This window comes from Crotalus tigris, unplaced genomic scaffold (assembly GCF_016545835.1).
Source record: "Crotalus tigris isolate CLP2741 ecotype Arizona unplaced genomic scaffold, ASM1654583v1 scf7180000019409.675750, whole genome shotgun sequence".
In the NCBI taxonomy this organism is placed as follows: Eukaryota; Metazoa; Chordata; class Lepidosauria; order Squamata; family Viperidae; genus Crotalus; species Crotalus tigris.
The window spans coordinates 52,047-68,000 of NW_024097523.1; the positions used below are offsets into that span (position 1 = coordinate 52,047).

At 38.5% G+C, this 15,954-nt stretch overlaps 1 long non-coding RNA gene across 1 annotated transcript; it reads right to left on the minus strand.

Moving 5' to 3' along the window:
* Window positions 1-5,619: 5,619 nt before the first annotated feature.
* LOC120316546 lies at window positions 5,620-8,646 on the minus strand. The gene is made up of 3 exons (XR_005558996.1): window positions 8,533-8,646; window positions 8,070-8,242; window positions 5,620-5,659 (listed from the first exon to the last, which is right to left on the minus strand). It is a non-coding gene; the product is annotated as an uncharacterized LOC120316546 (long non-coding RNA).
* Between the last annotated feature and the right edge of the window lie 7,308 nt (window positions 8,647-15,954).

The window sequence follows — 15,954 nt, forward strand, 5'->3', positions numbered from 1 at the left end:
AGCCACATGCAAACTGTATCCATAATTTACTGAGATGTGGTATGATGAGGACATATTAATTGAATACCAAATTCCTTCCTAAGCATTTGATTTTTAATTTTTTTCCATTCAATCTTTCTAAATATGCAACTGTTTGAGGTGGACTGGTTTCTCCATGTTTTAGTGCACTCTTTTTATAAACTAGACCCATAATGCTGGGATGGGAAGAATGTCCTATAATTTATTATTTTTACAAATAACTCAAGGCAGCGAATATATACAACACATCTTCCTCCTCCTATTTTCCCCACAATAAGGACTCTGTGATGTGGGGTTGCGCTGAGAGAGCGCAACCGGCTCAAAAATCACCCCCTTCTTTTCATGGCTAAAGCAGACTTGAATTCGCCATCTCTTGCTTTCTAGTCTCCTGCTTTAACAATTAGCCCAAACTGGCTCTATCCCACTCTATATTATGGTTTCTACTCTCTGGAACACTATCCTGCCCCTCTCCCCTATCCCAGATCACAGTTTCTTCATTCTTAATATTAAAGAAGGCGGCTGAAACACTTTTCCATAGAAACATTAGAGAATAAATGTTATCTATGGAGCTATGATTATGCTGTACAGTGATCTACAGAGGGGTGATGAATGCAATTATGCAGATAGATTGTTTTGATTTCTATTTATTTGTTATATTGCATTGTGCCTTTTTATGAGCTGTGCAGGATCAAGGACCGAGGCGGCATTCAAGTATCAGCAAACAGACAATTGAACGGCAAACTTTAGACCAGCAGATTTTCTTCCAACTGGTACCTAGTGGACAAAATATCTACATTATAAAAGCCATGGTGGCACAGTGGTTAGAATGCAGTACTGCAGGCTACTTCTGCATTCCACTGCCAGCAGTTCAATCCTGACCAGCTCAAGGTTGACTCAGCCTTCTATCCTTCCAAGGTCAGTAAAATGAGGACCCAGATTGTTGGGGGACACATGCTGACTCTGTAAACCACTTAGAGAGAGCTATAAAGCACTACGAACAGTGGTGGTATTCAAATATGCGAACAATCGGTTCTCTGTGGATGCCGCTTCCAGAAGTCCATTCTGGGCCTAGGCAACAAAACATTAGCTACCGGTTCTGCCAAACTAATGTGAACCAGCTGAATCCCACCACTCACTACAAAGCAGTATATACGTCTAAGTGCTTTTGCTATTAAAACTGCTAAATGCTAGGATTTGTTCTGAGAACTAGAACTGAACATAATCCTTCCATTGCTGATTATCCCAACATCTTCATTTCAGCACAGCAGCTTAGGAAAAGGGATCTATGTTTTTTTGGTTGCAAACGAGAAATCCTTGATGATCTACTACAAATCACCCAGAGATATTAGTAGACCGTACTCTATTTTCAATCTATTCTTGGCAATAAAGCATCCACATCAAGAAAGATCAATTCTGACTTCCGGTTCCGGAATACGGCGACGCTGATTATGCCTGGAGACTTGTCTCCGTGCTGTCCGAAGTTTCCTTCGCCGGTAGACCCCCTAGGGGGTCGAAAGTCGCTCTGGAGGGGCGACCACTGAGAAGGAGGTTTGCTGGTAGATAGGGGACACAGCTTCCCCATGTCTCCAGCTATCTCCTTAGGGCCTACGGAGCAAAGATCAGCCTGCAAGATGGCCGATCACCCTGCTGCACCAGCCGAAAGTCACATTGTCATCTAAGCATTATAGACCCACCGTGGAGGATCCAGGTGAGACCCTTTTTGTTCCTCTCTTCACCCCATGCTGTTTTTGCCTATAAAAGCTTGTCCTTGGAATTATTTCCCCTTCTGGAGAAAGCGGCTTTTGTAATGGTGGGAACAAAGGTTTTATAAAAGGACAGAAAAAAATTCATTTAAAGACTATACTTTATCTCTATCTACGTTGAGGTGCAGAAAAAATTCTTTTTTTTTTTGAGGAGTGATATTATTTTATATTGGGAGAATATTTCTTTTTCCACTCTTTTTTTAAGAAATAGAAAAGGGGAAAAATGGCGTTTGAAACAGACTTTTTAGCTTACTGGGGACATCTACTGGTCAAAAGTTAATATTGTAATTGTTGACTATTTGGAGATGATTTTGGCCTTCAAACTATTTGTCAAGAGACAAGATAATTTGAGCCAGCTGTGAAATTTGTGGGGGTGGATACTCTTCAGCTGTAGCCTCCACAAAAAAGAAAAAAGAAAAAAAAAGAAAAAGAAAAAAAGGATTGCTTTTCAACTATTGTTAAAATGGAGAAGCCTCAATCACATTTAAACTGTAAACCTATACTGGAAAAGATCTATAAGGCCAAAGAAGAGATATGCACTACAATAAAAGAGTTTACTATAGAATTAAGAGCCAGAATCTCTACTGTAAACCTCAAAATTGACTTTCAGATTACAACTGACTACTCTGCAAAACAGATTATACAAGAAGAGGATTTAATTGAGAATAAAGAGAAATTTATTTTGCCTTATAAACAGTCTACTTATGACTTTGAGGACCAGGAAAAGCAAAGACTGAGTTTTGAACTTTTGAAGCAACGAGGACTTATGGATAAGAGAAACAGAGGGCCAATGCAGAGGCCAAGATGGTTTTCATTGAATCAAAGGACACTACAAGCAACAAAAAGAGACTTATCAGCTGGAAGGGAAGCTCTGCTATGGAAACCTGCCTGGCAAAAGAGGAAGGCTAGAGTAAGATTGAAAAATGAAATTTAAAATTTTATGCATTGGACTAAAGGCAATCTAGAACTATGGACTGATTTAAGGATTAAGATTATGAGTTAGAAGTAAAGAGATGCTTTAGACTTGGATTGAATTAATAATTAATTGAATGTTAATCAATTAAAATGACTTGTGTGTTTCATAATATGGATGTTATTAGCAGTAATAACTAATTGGATGAAATTTGTATTCTGCTTAATGGATTGATATGAATTAAGGTTTGATACTTTTCTGTCAGCTTAAAGAGATTGATTAATTGAGGGATTAGATATGTATAGGATAGATAGATAGACATGTACATTTAGATATATATAGGATAGATCAATATTTTTGTTTAAAAATGAGATATCCTCTATATAATGGATTAAAGATAATCTAGAATATTAAGAATGTATTTTTTAGAACAATACGTTTATTTGTATGAAAATTATTATGTAATGGAATGAAGAAAATTGAGATGTTTTAGATTTGGATTGAATTATTAATTAATCGAGTTAATTTAATAAGATGATGTGTTTGTTTGATGACATGGATGTTATTAGTTATGATAATTAACTGGATGAAATTTGAATTCTGTCTAATGGATTGAAATGATTTAAGGTCTGATATTATTCTGTCAGTTTAAAGAGATTGATTAATTGATGGATTAGATAGGTATAGGATAGATTAATATTTTATTTTAAATAGGGGAGATTAATGGAAGAAGAAATAAACAAAATTCATGATAAAATTAAGGAATTAGAATATATGTGGAAGGGATACCTGAATTGATAAGGTTTTTATTTAAAGCTAACTTGATTACGGTATTCTAAATTTATAAAGCTTTAAAACAGGTGCAGGTGGAATAAATTTAAGCTAGAACTGGATATTTTAAATATACTATGCTATTTGAGGGAAAAAGAGAGGGAATACCTGATATATTGATTGTACTATGTATATATGTTTTGTTCTAGGTTGTTTGATTACCCCAGCACCACGGTGTATCCTGAGTACTTTGTTTTAAGAATTAAAAAAAACCAATAAAATGTGTTTCAAAAAAAAAAAAAGAAAAAGAAAGATCAATTCTCAATGAATACTCTTAGGTTTTCTATCTGAAAAAAGAAGTAGGACATCAAGAGAAATATCAGATACAATGTCCAGAAACATCCAGAAATTCATCAAGACTGACCAGCAGACCTATGGCAATAAAAACAGGTGTGAAGACAATATGTACATATTAGTAATTTCCCTTCACTGTCTCAAAGTAGGAATAGCTTCCAGCTACCATTCTGATATTTGGGTCTCAACTCCCAGCTATTGCCAGTAACAGAAGATCTTGAATTGTAGTCCATAATAGATTGTACTCTGTCAGATTGCCTACCGCTTGCTCTAGGTTTTCTGAAGGCAGATTCTTTTGATGAATATTTTGATTTATCTCAAGATAATGGGCCATAAATCCCCATTGGCTAAGATATGTAGAGCTGATGATCCTGTTATAAGGTTTAAATTGAAATGTTCTGTCTTTGTACAATAACTGACAGTTGTAATATACCTAAAACCATCAGATGACACAGTCCTGGTTTAATTCAAATTCATTCATTGGCATTCATTCTGTATTATTTTAAGATAACATTATTCATTTTTTTAAAAAAAAAATTACAGATATGTAAGGTTTGTAATGAAAAATCTACGATAGGTATGCTCCAAAAATTCCGACGCCATAGTGTTTATGCATATGTCCATTGAGCCAAAATTTAACAGATGATGCTGTTTCTCAGTTTGGTGATGAAACAATAGGAAATGCATTTTTATCTGTTGAATTTGTGCGGTCAGGGAGCAATTATGGGCATGGGAACCCTGCCAAAAAACAATTGGCAAACCCCTCCAGAATGCTTCCACAGGCTTATAGTTGATTAATTAAACTCAGGGTTTTGAAGTTAGTGCATCAGCTAAGTGATGCTTTCTGAAAAATGGAAGATACTTTCCATTAGACGAGGAGAGAACGTCTGAGCTGCCAAACTCATAGAAAATACTGAAGTGTGACCGTTAATGTATTGATGTTCCAGAGTGCTTCATTAGACAAAATATTTTGCTTCTCGTGTGCCCTATGATACACTTTCTGATTTGGATTATTTTTTTCTGGGTCTAGCTCCTTGTTGCATTTTCTCACTATAGTCTAACCATTCACCAATCTGCCCTTAAGGAGTTGTATCTTTTGGCTTTGACTGGAAGTTTCCTATCACATGGAATTTATATCTCCTGTCCCTTTGAGAATAATACTAAAAAATCTCTCTGCCTAAAGTAGCCATCTGTCATTTTTCTGAAATACATCCCTCTCAGTAATTAATTTTTCTCCCGTACAGAAAATAGGTGACATGGAATTTTGTTTTGGCAGCACTGGCTGGGAAGTACAGGTGTCTAACACATTTGGAAGGCATTTGGTTGGGCAAAGCAGTCTTGGAGAATCTCAGCCTTCCATGTTTAATGGGGTTGCACTGAAAATATGATGACAGAGCTGCAATCTAGACATGCTGCAATAGCCCCATCACCCTTTCTACAGATCCAGCCCTATCGTTAGGCATGGGGTAGAAGCCTCAGGTAGGAGATGCTGGAAGCAGCATGAATTAGTGAATCACAAAGTTGCACGTTTCTGCTGCCATCAGATGCATTGGAAGTTACTGTCCCATTGTTGTGTTGAAATAAAATTCTTTTTTTAAAAAAAAAAATCGTCATTATAATAGATTTATTCAAATAGGTGTTAATCCCAGAGACCAGAGGTTTGAATAATCTAGGACTGTGTGGAAATATTCATCAGTTAAGCAGCTCAGAAGAAGTCATACAAGAATTCTACATGATGCCGAATGTGATGCTTCTGCCATTAAACTTCAGGAATGTGATACTCATCAACACCTGAGACTCCAGGGACTGTTGGATGTGACTTTCTTGAGAAGAAGATGATCTGGAACCAAACATGTGGACAAAAGAGCTCAGGCTACTACATTCTCATTGCTACTTGTGCATTTGTTCCCAAATAGACTGCTAATATTAACTAATTGATATTCTCTGCCTACAAGCTGAAATGGTAGTATAGCAATTCACATGTTTGGGTCTTGTCCCCAGGGTCCATAGTCTGCAGTCCTTGGCCTTTGAGAAGTGATATTTCCTAACTTTCGTCTTTGGTTCAGTAGTCCATTCTTTTCCAGCCACCTGCATATGATCTATCTGGAATCCTACCTCTTGCCAAAGCCAGTGGAGAGAAACTACAGGATTGCAGATGAAATCCTATTTTCCACATGGAATAGCAACTCTCCCACCCACAGACACACATATACTTGCATTTTACAAGTGGATATTGCCCTGAAAATTGAGCAATCAGAACTTTTTAGTTCATGGTTGCTTTTTGTGATAAATCTGTTGGCGTTCAGAAGCCCCAGGTATTGTTTTCCAACATCTTAAGTATTTATGCCTGTGAAGATTATGCTGGAGGGTTCAGTCAGGAAATGGGACTACAGCATATCCTGAAAGGTAGAGACTAGCTCATTCCCTGATTCAGTTTTCCATTGTTGCCTTGTTTTAAAATGTTTCTAACAATTTGTAAACCATCCAGAATTGCTGGGAGTTGGGAGGAATAATAGTAATAGTAATAATAGTAATAATAATAATAAGAAGAAGAAGAAGAAGAAGAAGAAGAGGAGGAGGAGGAGGAGGAGGAGGAGGAGGAAGAAGAAGAAGAAGAAGAAGAAGAAGAAGAAGAAGAAGAAGAAGAAGAAGAAGAAGAAGAAGAAGAAGAAGAAGAAGAAGAAGAAGAAGAAGAAGAAGAAGAAGAAGAAGAAGTAGAAGAAGAAGAAGAAGAAGAAGAAGAAGAAGCAGCAGCAGCAGCACTAATTCTGGCTGCACAAGACCAAACCTTAAGGACAAATGCATATAAAGTCAAAATGAGAAGACAGCAACAGACAGTAAGTGCCGCCCATGTAAAGAAGCTGAAGAAACAGTAGACCACCTGGTAAGCTGCTGCAAGAGGATCGCACAGACTGACTACAAGCAGTGGCATGACAAAGTAGCAACAATAGTGCATTGGAAGAGCTGCAAGAAATATCATTTGCCTGTAAGCAAGAACTGGTGGGATCATAAAATAGAGAAAGTCATAGAAAATGATAAAGTTAAATTGCTCTGGGACTTCAGAATTCAAACAGACAAGCACCTGCAATATAACACCCCGGACTTAACAATTGTTGATAAGAAAGACAAAAAATTCTGGATAATAGACTTGGCAGTGCCTGGAGACAGCAGAATAGACGAGAAAGAACTGGAGAAGATAACAAAATACAAAGACCTACAAATTCAGAAATAGAAAGACTGTGGCAAAGGCAAGCAAGGGTAGTATCAATAGTAATAGGCGCCTTGGGTGCAATCCCAAAACAACTAGAGCACAACTTGAACACCATTGGCATTGACAAATTTGCCATTAGTCAATTGCAAAAGGCGGCCTTACTAGGAACTGCTTCCATCCTGCAACGATATCTGTAATACGCTTCCATCCTGCAACGATATCTGTAATACCATCAAACATCCACATCTGCCTATCCCAGGTCCTTGGTAAAGACTCGATAGGTAGACAAAAATGCCAAATCCAGTCTGAACATTGGGCTGACTGTGCGATGATCAATAATAATAATAATAATAATAATAATAATAATAATAATAATAATAATAATAATAATATATAAAGACCTGTAAATAGAAGTAGAACGACTGTTGCAAAACAAAGATATTACCGGTAATAATAGGTGCACCACTTGAACACCATTGGTATTGATAAATCATCATCAGTCAATTGCAAAGGGCAGCTTTACTTAGAACAGCTTGCATCCTTCAACAATACTTAACATCATGAAAGAACAACATCTGCCTAGCCCAGGTCCTTAGAAAAGAAGGACTCAATAGTAGATAATAATGACAAATCCAGTCTAAACATCTGGCTGACTGGGTAACAAACCATAATAATTCCTCATTCTGCAACAGAGGATCAATACGCAGCATCAATACCCAGTGGGTACTAAGCTGTTGTGTACCATCAGATACGATCTCTTTTAGCACCTAGGATTTGTTTCTGCCTATAAACCAGGCACCCACACTTGGGGAAGGAGCCAGAGGAAGAGTGTGACTGTGATAATTCTGAGTCAAATTTGGATCGACTCTACACCCTCCCCAGTCCAGTCTTTTCTGCACCAGGGAAAATCATTCTGTGTGCTTGATGTAGCTGATTGGCTGCCACATAGCCATTTCTGTATAAAGCCGTTTAAATAAACAGAACATCTAAATCTGCCCACTGGCTGGCACTGAAGTGAAATGGGAAGCTGGTGGCAGACCTGGAGCCATTGGATTGGGTCGAAGGGGTGGCTAGGTTACAAAGATGATGCCAGAGAGGGAAGAGGCCTGACTCTCATCAGTGTGGAGGCAGCTGTTCCTGAGACTTCATCTCCAGCCAAACCCACCGCCTCCGCTTGGCTCAGCCTTCAAAGCTTGAAAGGGAGGTCAGATCCTGTAGCAGACAAACAAAATGGGAAAAGATTACAGCCATGCATTGGCTGCCATTGGTATTAACACTGCCCGAGGAATATTAGATTCACAGCTCTTCCTGGGCACTCTGCAGGCCTATTTAATTCTAGCAAGAGCAGCAAGAGACTGAAATGTTAGATGCTCAATCAGCTCCTCAGTACTCCAAGAAACCCCCTAAAAACAAAACAAAACAAAACAAAAAAAAACACCAGACCACACGGGCGAGTAAAGCCGAGGCCAACTTCTTTATCCCAGAGGGCTGAGAAAACTTACTTCTTCTCACTTCTACTTTCCAAAATCCACTTCCCTCACTGGGCAACTAATTCTTCAGAGCTGCTGAACGAGACCTCTGAATTCTGCTTAAATGGGAAGGTCAGCCTCCTGGGCGGTTGAGGCCCAGGAGAGCACTTGCCATGGCAACAACCCATCTCCAGTAAATACCGTATTAGAAGGGAAGTGCTGGCCTTGTGTTAAAAGTTGCCACTGGGGTAGAAAGAGCTGGGTTTCTCTGGAGGATAATTATCAGCCTCAAGAAGGCTTATCTGTGGCTCCTTCCCTGTTTGGAAATTGAACAGAAGATTTGGCTGTATCCTCCACTCTTCTAGCTGCTGCCCTTTTTGCTTCGCTTTCTAAGACCAGCGCACCAAGGCTAGCATTTTCTAATTTGCCAGCATTTGATCAACAGATATTTAATAATGAGTTAAAAGAGGGGATGGGAGGGAACAGGTAGATAAGTTGCTGAGCTCAATAGGAGAGCAAAAGATTTTTCTACATGTAACCTCACCTTCTCCAACTTGACTCCATCCTGTATCCTGGCCCCTATTGGATGGGAATTATGGGATTTGGTCCAACATTTCAGGATGCTTCTGAGTTGGAGAATGCTACTATAACTACCAAATAAAGTTGTTTTCTCGTTATTTCCTAGAAAGGCAGAGAACTTTAAATTGTATCTTTCTTTCAGAAATTCTACTCGGGTGTGTAAGATGCTCCCCTCTCAATTTTATCTTCATCCTAACCCTGCAAAACCGATTAAGAAGAGAGAGAATAATATTAATGTACCCTATTAGTTTCATGGCTGAATGTGCATTTGACCTGAATGGGGTTGCTCCAGTATAATATTCAACCACATGGGCTCATAAAAACCTATTAAAGCTGAAGTGTTGGGGTTCTGTGAAAGATATAGTGTTATTCTGGCAGTTTTTCTTTGAAATATCAAATAAAAGAACTCTTCCCATTACCTACAACTGAATCTTTTCAACTGGGGAATGAAGCAGAGGTTTTTCTACATGTGCATTTTCTTTTCCTCTGAGCCAAATCTTCTGTCCCCAAAATTTAATTTTAAAGCATGGCTAAATATGAATGAACTGGAGTGCTTTATGCCTAGGTGTCCAGACTGTGTTGTTGTTGTTTTAATTATTATTTTGGCCTTGATCTAGCAAATCTAGCTCAAACCTGGGGGCAATTTAGGTTAATTGACAATAACACTGCTTAGGAAACATCAGTGAAAGCTGAGAGGAAGGAAATTAGCCTTAACATTAAATGTCTCTCCATCAAACTAAGCAAGTTGGCAGGTCTGCATCTGATACCCATGAAGAATGCTAAATGAGCCAAATATGGACGAGTAATACAAGAATATTTGTCATAGGCCTTCAGTTGCGTGCAAGCACTTTCAGACAGATGGCTTGCAAATGCCTGGACCTGGAGATATGCTGCCAATGTATGTCCAATGGTGGATAAGGAGTGGTGGTGAATTGTGATGCATGTTTGATCCTCAGGCCCTGGATTTTGGTTACTGTTTTCATAATGTTTTATTAATTTTCTAATTTTACAATTAAACATTTAAAAAGCAACGTGGTGACTAGATAATCAATGATTCCATAACATACATAATTCTTTAGCACAAATCTCAAGTTACAACATCAGATATTTCCTCTCTTTTTCCCTTAATATCTACTATCTCATACTGATGATTCTTAAAGTTGGAATTAAGATTGCCAGGAGAAATATCAACAACTTAAGATATGCAGATGATACCACTCTAATGGCAGAAAGTGAAGAGGAACTAAAGAGCCTCTTGATGCGGGTGAAGAAGAAGAGTGCAAAAATTGGCTTGAAACCCAACATTAGGAAAACCAAGATCATGGCATCCGCCCTCTCAATTCCTGGCAAATAGATGGGGAAGAAAAGGAGGTAGTGACAGATTTTATCTTCCTGGGCTCCAAGATCACCACAGATGAGGACTGGAGCCAAGAAATTAAAAGACGCTTGCTCCTGGGGAGGAAAGCTATGGCAAATCTAGACAGCATACTAAAAAGCAGAGATATCACCCTGCCAACAAAAGTACGTATAGTCAAGGCCATGGTTTTCCCAGTTGCAATGTATGGCTGTGAAAGTTGGACCATAGGAAAGGCTGACCGCAAAAGAATTGAGGCCTTTGAACTATGGTGCTGGAGAAGATTCCTGTGAGACCCCTGGACTGCAAGGCGATCAAACCGGTCAGTCCTAGAGAAGATCAACCCTGACTGCTCTTTAGAAGGCCAGATCCTGAAGTTGAAACTCAAGTACTTTGGCACCTAATGAGAAGGAAGGACTCACTGGAGAAGAGCCTAATGCTGGGAAAGATTGAGGGCAACACAAGAAGGGGATGACAGAGAATGAGGTGGCTGGATGGAATCACTGAAGCAGTAGGTGTGAGCTTAAATGGACTCCAGAAGATGGTAGAGGACAGGAAAGCCTGGAGGAACATTGTCCATGGGGTCGTGATGGGTCAGACACAACTTCACAACTAACAACAAAATTGTTATCAACTAAGTAAAACCATCTTTGTTACATTTATCAATAATTTTGAACTTATACATATCTTAATTGTGTTTACATTCAATTTTATATACATCAATGTCTTGTTGTAGTTTTTCCCCCAGGCTTTAATTTCCCCTCAATATTCAACTTAACATTTGGTATGTTATAATTTCTAAGCTTTAGATGGCTAGAGTTTCCCTTATCTCAACTTCTACATTTCCCCCTTTTTATAACAAAATCTAATATTCTAAATATACATCTTATCTATTTGCATATAATCTTATTCTATTTTCTAAAAATTATCTTTTTTTTCACCATATTAAACCAAAAATCTATTAATCTTATTACACATCTTACCTATTCAGTTATAATGTAACTTTATTTTCTAAAAAAAATTATCTATATTCAACCAATCAGTAGTATAAAATATATTTGACCTCTAATCAGTAGTATAAAATCCCCCCTAATAAATCAAAATCCTAGTTTCTTTCAGCCTTACTCTGACTTTTTTCCTTTGCCAGCTAACCATCCATGTCAGTACTTTTAATTCGTCAAACAGTTCTCCCTCTATTATTTTTGGTTACTGTTTTCAATCTGAATGGTTTGCAATCAACTTCTGTATGGATCCCCAACCCCAACATTGAGAAAAAACAAACAGCTGTTCCCTATTAGTCATTTCAGATCCTATTGATAAGAATGGAAATGTTAAATATCAGGTATGGAGATAAACTTCCTGTAATAGCCGGCTATCATGGGACTCTGGTGGCTGCCTGTGGTAGAACATTTTTAAAAATAAAGCACACTTGCTTCCCTATCTTTTCCCCTGCTGAATATTTTGAAATAATATTTGTTTAAATGATAGATTGTGAGCTACTGGGTAGAGATGTAAAAAGTGACTGCCGATGTGGAGAAATCATTAGAAATAATATCAGAACAGATGTCCTTTAAAACAGGGTGGCTTGGGTGGCTTCTTGAAACTTTTTCTGCCTCCTCATCCTCTCTCTTCATCTGATGAAGGACCCATGAGGAGCATACGAAGAACAATTGGAGGGACTGGGTATGTCTAGACCAGGGGTAGGCAACCTTCACTCTTTTATGACTCATGGACTTCAACTCCCAGAATTCCTGAGCCAGCCATGCTGAGGGGAAAGGGAGAGGTTTCCAAGCTGAGTCATGCTGGCTCAGGAATTCTGGGAGCTGAAGTCCACAAATCATAAAAGAGCCAAGGTTGCCTACCTGTGGTCTAGACTAATGGAAAAAAGAGCTAAGGGTGACATAATAGCATTCTTCCAACATTTGAGGGGTGCCGCAAAGCACCTGAAGGCAGGACAAGAAGCATTGGATGGAATCTAATCAAGGAGCAATCCAACCTAGAACTAAGGAGAAATTTCCTAACAATGAGAACAATTAACCAGTGGAATGGCTTGCCTCCAGAACTTGTGAGTGCTCCAACACTGGAGGTTTTTAAGAAGAGATTGGACAGCTATTTGTCAGAAATGGTATAGGGTATTCTGTTTGACAGGGGGTTAGACTAAAAGACCTCCAAGGTCCCTTCCAACTCTATTATTCTGTTATTATTATTATTTTGAAATTTCTCCCTCCCTTCCAGCAATAATGCTCAGGATCCAGGGATTGGGAAAGGGATATTGATATGAAGAAGGATATCTGTGGGTATATAAGGCTGCACCATCTCACATCAACAGTAGAGCATCTAAAGAATCACTCTTTTATTCTTTCCACAGCCTCCCACATAGTAACAAAATACTATAGTGGGTAAGTGATTAGAATTGGTTTAAATATACAGTTGCTTAATGCTAAAAACTTTAGAAGCTAGTGGTTAATGAAAAGTGCAGGGGGATAATTAAATGTGATAGCATTTGCAGTCATCTGACATACTTGTTTGCTAGCAACAGATCTGGAACCTTTGTTTGTTTATTTGAATCATTGGTATATTACTTAGCCTGAACCTGGTTCTTACTTATGAGAATTAAATCAGTGATGTCCCCTGTGCAACACAGATTGCAGCAGACAGCAACATGATCCGCCTTGCATCACATGCTTTTGCCAACTGGAGAACAGATGCGCTGCTATTGCGTCCAACTTATTTTTAAACGTTATTCTGTGTATGTGTTTATGAATCACCATCCGGTGGTTGAGGTTTGTATTTTCCCTTATAGCCTTAAATATTATCTGTCAAGTAAAATGTTCCTCCCACCCATTGCCCCCACTACCTCCATAATGTGTGATTGGCTGTCACTGGCCCCAATTTAAATCATCCATTATATTTGCTAATTAGTTATTCCCAGATGCCTTTCTGACACCCTCCCACCTCCAGATATCAAAATGCGTGGTATGGTAATTTTAATGGGAGCCAGAAATAAAGCAGAAGCAAAAACTATTATCATCTTGGGATCCTGGGTTTCTTACACTCACTGATAGGTTCACAAGGGTGCTGAAGCTCAGTCAGCTAGGTTGCAATAATATAGATTAGGACCAGATTATCAGTTGTTGTAAGAAGCAACAAGCATCATATGACTCAAGAGCTAAATTTTGTCCATGGATAATAAAAGAGCACATGCTATGTGTGGAGAAAGTCCTAGGTTTTGCTAACAGAGAAATAAGGGGAGTCTACAAACCAACAGGTATAATAATAATAATAATAATAATAATAATAATAATAATAATAATAAAAAAAAACAGTGGACCACTTGGTAAGCTGTTGCAAGAAGATTGCACAAACTGATTACAAGCAGCGGCATGACAAAGTAGCAACAATGGTGCATTGGAAGATCTGCAAAAAATATCATTTGCCTGTAAGCAAAAACTGGTGGGATCATAAAATAAAGAAAGTCATAGAAAATGATAAAATTAAACTGCTCTGGGACTTCAGAATTCAAACAGACAAGCACCTGCAACAAAACACCCCAGACTTAACAATTGTCGATAAGAAAGACAAAAAAGTCTGGATAGTGGATGTGGCAGTGCCTGGAGACAGCAGAATAGAAGAGAAAAAGCTGGAGAAGATAACAAAATACAAAGACCTACAAATAGAAATAGAAAGACTGTGGCAAAAGCAAGCAAGGGTAGTACCAATAGTCATAGGCTCCTTGGGCGCAATCCCAAAACAAATGGAGCACCACTTGAACACCATTGGCATTGACAAATTTGCTATTAGTCAATTGCAAAAGGCGGCCTTATTAGGAACTGCTTCCATCCTGCGACGATATCTATAATACCATCAAACATCCACATCTGCCTATCCCAGGTCCTGGGTAAGGACTCGATAGGTAGACAAACTGCCAAATCCAGTCTGAACATCTGGCTGACTGTGCGGTGATCGATAATAATGTGAGACGTAAAAAATATGGTGAGACGTAAATTTCAGAATGCCATAACGGCTCGGATGTCACCCGGGTTAACAAGGTCCGCGCTAGATATTGGGGTTCCTGGATATCTGGTGAAAAATGGGTTACAGGACTCAGGACTGTTGGATGAGCAACCAGGGCCAGAAGCTGCAGAACTACTAGAAGAAAAGGTGTTTACCCGTCGCAGATACACAGTGATTGAAAACAAAGAAATAATGATCTGTTACTACAGATCAAGTCCAACAAGAAGAGGATATCTAAAATGAATGCACCAGTTCTGGAAAGAACAACATCCAGAATCAGAAATAACAGAACAGAGGCTAGCAGATCAACACCGATTTATAATACGAAATAAAATATTCACAGAAACAGAATTGGATGAACTGCAAAGGTTTACCCAGGGCAAAGAAATCAAAGCCTTACCAGAAGCAATTCAGAATGTAGAGGCAAACCAGGGGGAGTTGGCAGTGAAGGAATCCAGCAGAGATATACAACTGTTCTCATTTGGAAACCAAGCACCTCTTCCTCGGGAAGAACAAAACCATCTAACTAAAGAAATAAAAGAATTGAAACAAAGAATAACTGACCATCTAGAACAGCACAAAAACAACAGAATAAGGCTGCCTGCATTGAAGCTTGTTCCAAAGAAACAGCTAGCACAAGCATTAAAAGATGCAAATACTGCAATATCAAGTATAAGTACCAATTCACTGCAAGAAACAAACCAACTAATGTACAGCACAGCTGCAGTTATAACTGAATACCTGGGATGCAAAATCAACAAAGAAAAAAAACAAACAAACAGTGCACCAGAAAAATGGAAGGTTAGACTAGAAAATAAGATCAGCAAGTTAAGATCACATGCAAGCAAGCTAGAACAGATGAAAGAAAAGAAGCTGAAGAACAAGAAGACCAAAGAATACCTAATCAAGAAATACCACTTAGAAACAAGGAAGATCAAGGAAGCACTGGAAATAATAAAGCAACAAATAACAGCTATAGCAGGAAAGTCAGTGGATATGAAGCTCGAATTGCAAACTATAGGCAGAACCTCCAATTTCAATCCAATCAGAAACGTTTCTACCAATCCATTAATGGAGAAACTGCAATGATTCAGTCAGTACCTGACAAGGAAGAAACAGTGCAGTTCTGGAAGCAGATATGGGATAACCCAAAGAAATACAACAAGGATGTGGCTTGGTTAAAAGAGGTGGATGCAGATAAAACAGAAGTTGAAATGAAAGAACTAGTAATAACAACAAAAATGGTAGAAAAAAGAGCAAGGAAAATCAAAAATTGGTCAGCACCAAGTGAAGATGAACTGCATGGGTTTTGGGTGAAACATCTAACTGTTATACACCCACTCATTGCCAAGCAGTTCAACAATATACTACAAGGAGGAGAAATTGAAAAGTGGCTAACAACTGGGAAAACCTACCTAATAATGAAAAATCCAGCAAAAGGGGCAACACCAGGTAACTACAGGCCAATTACCTGCTTACCAACAACTTTCAAATTACTAAATGGTGTG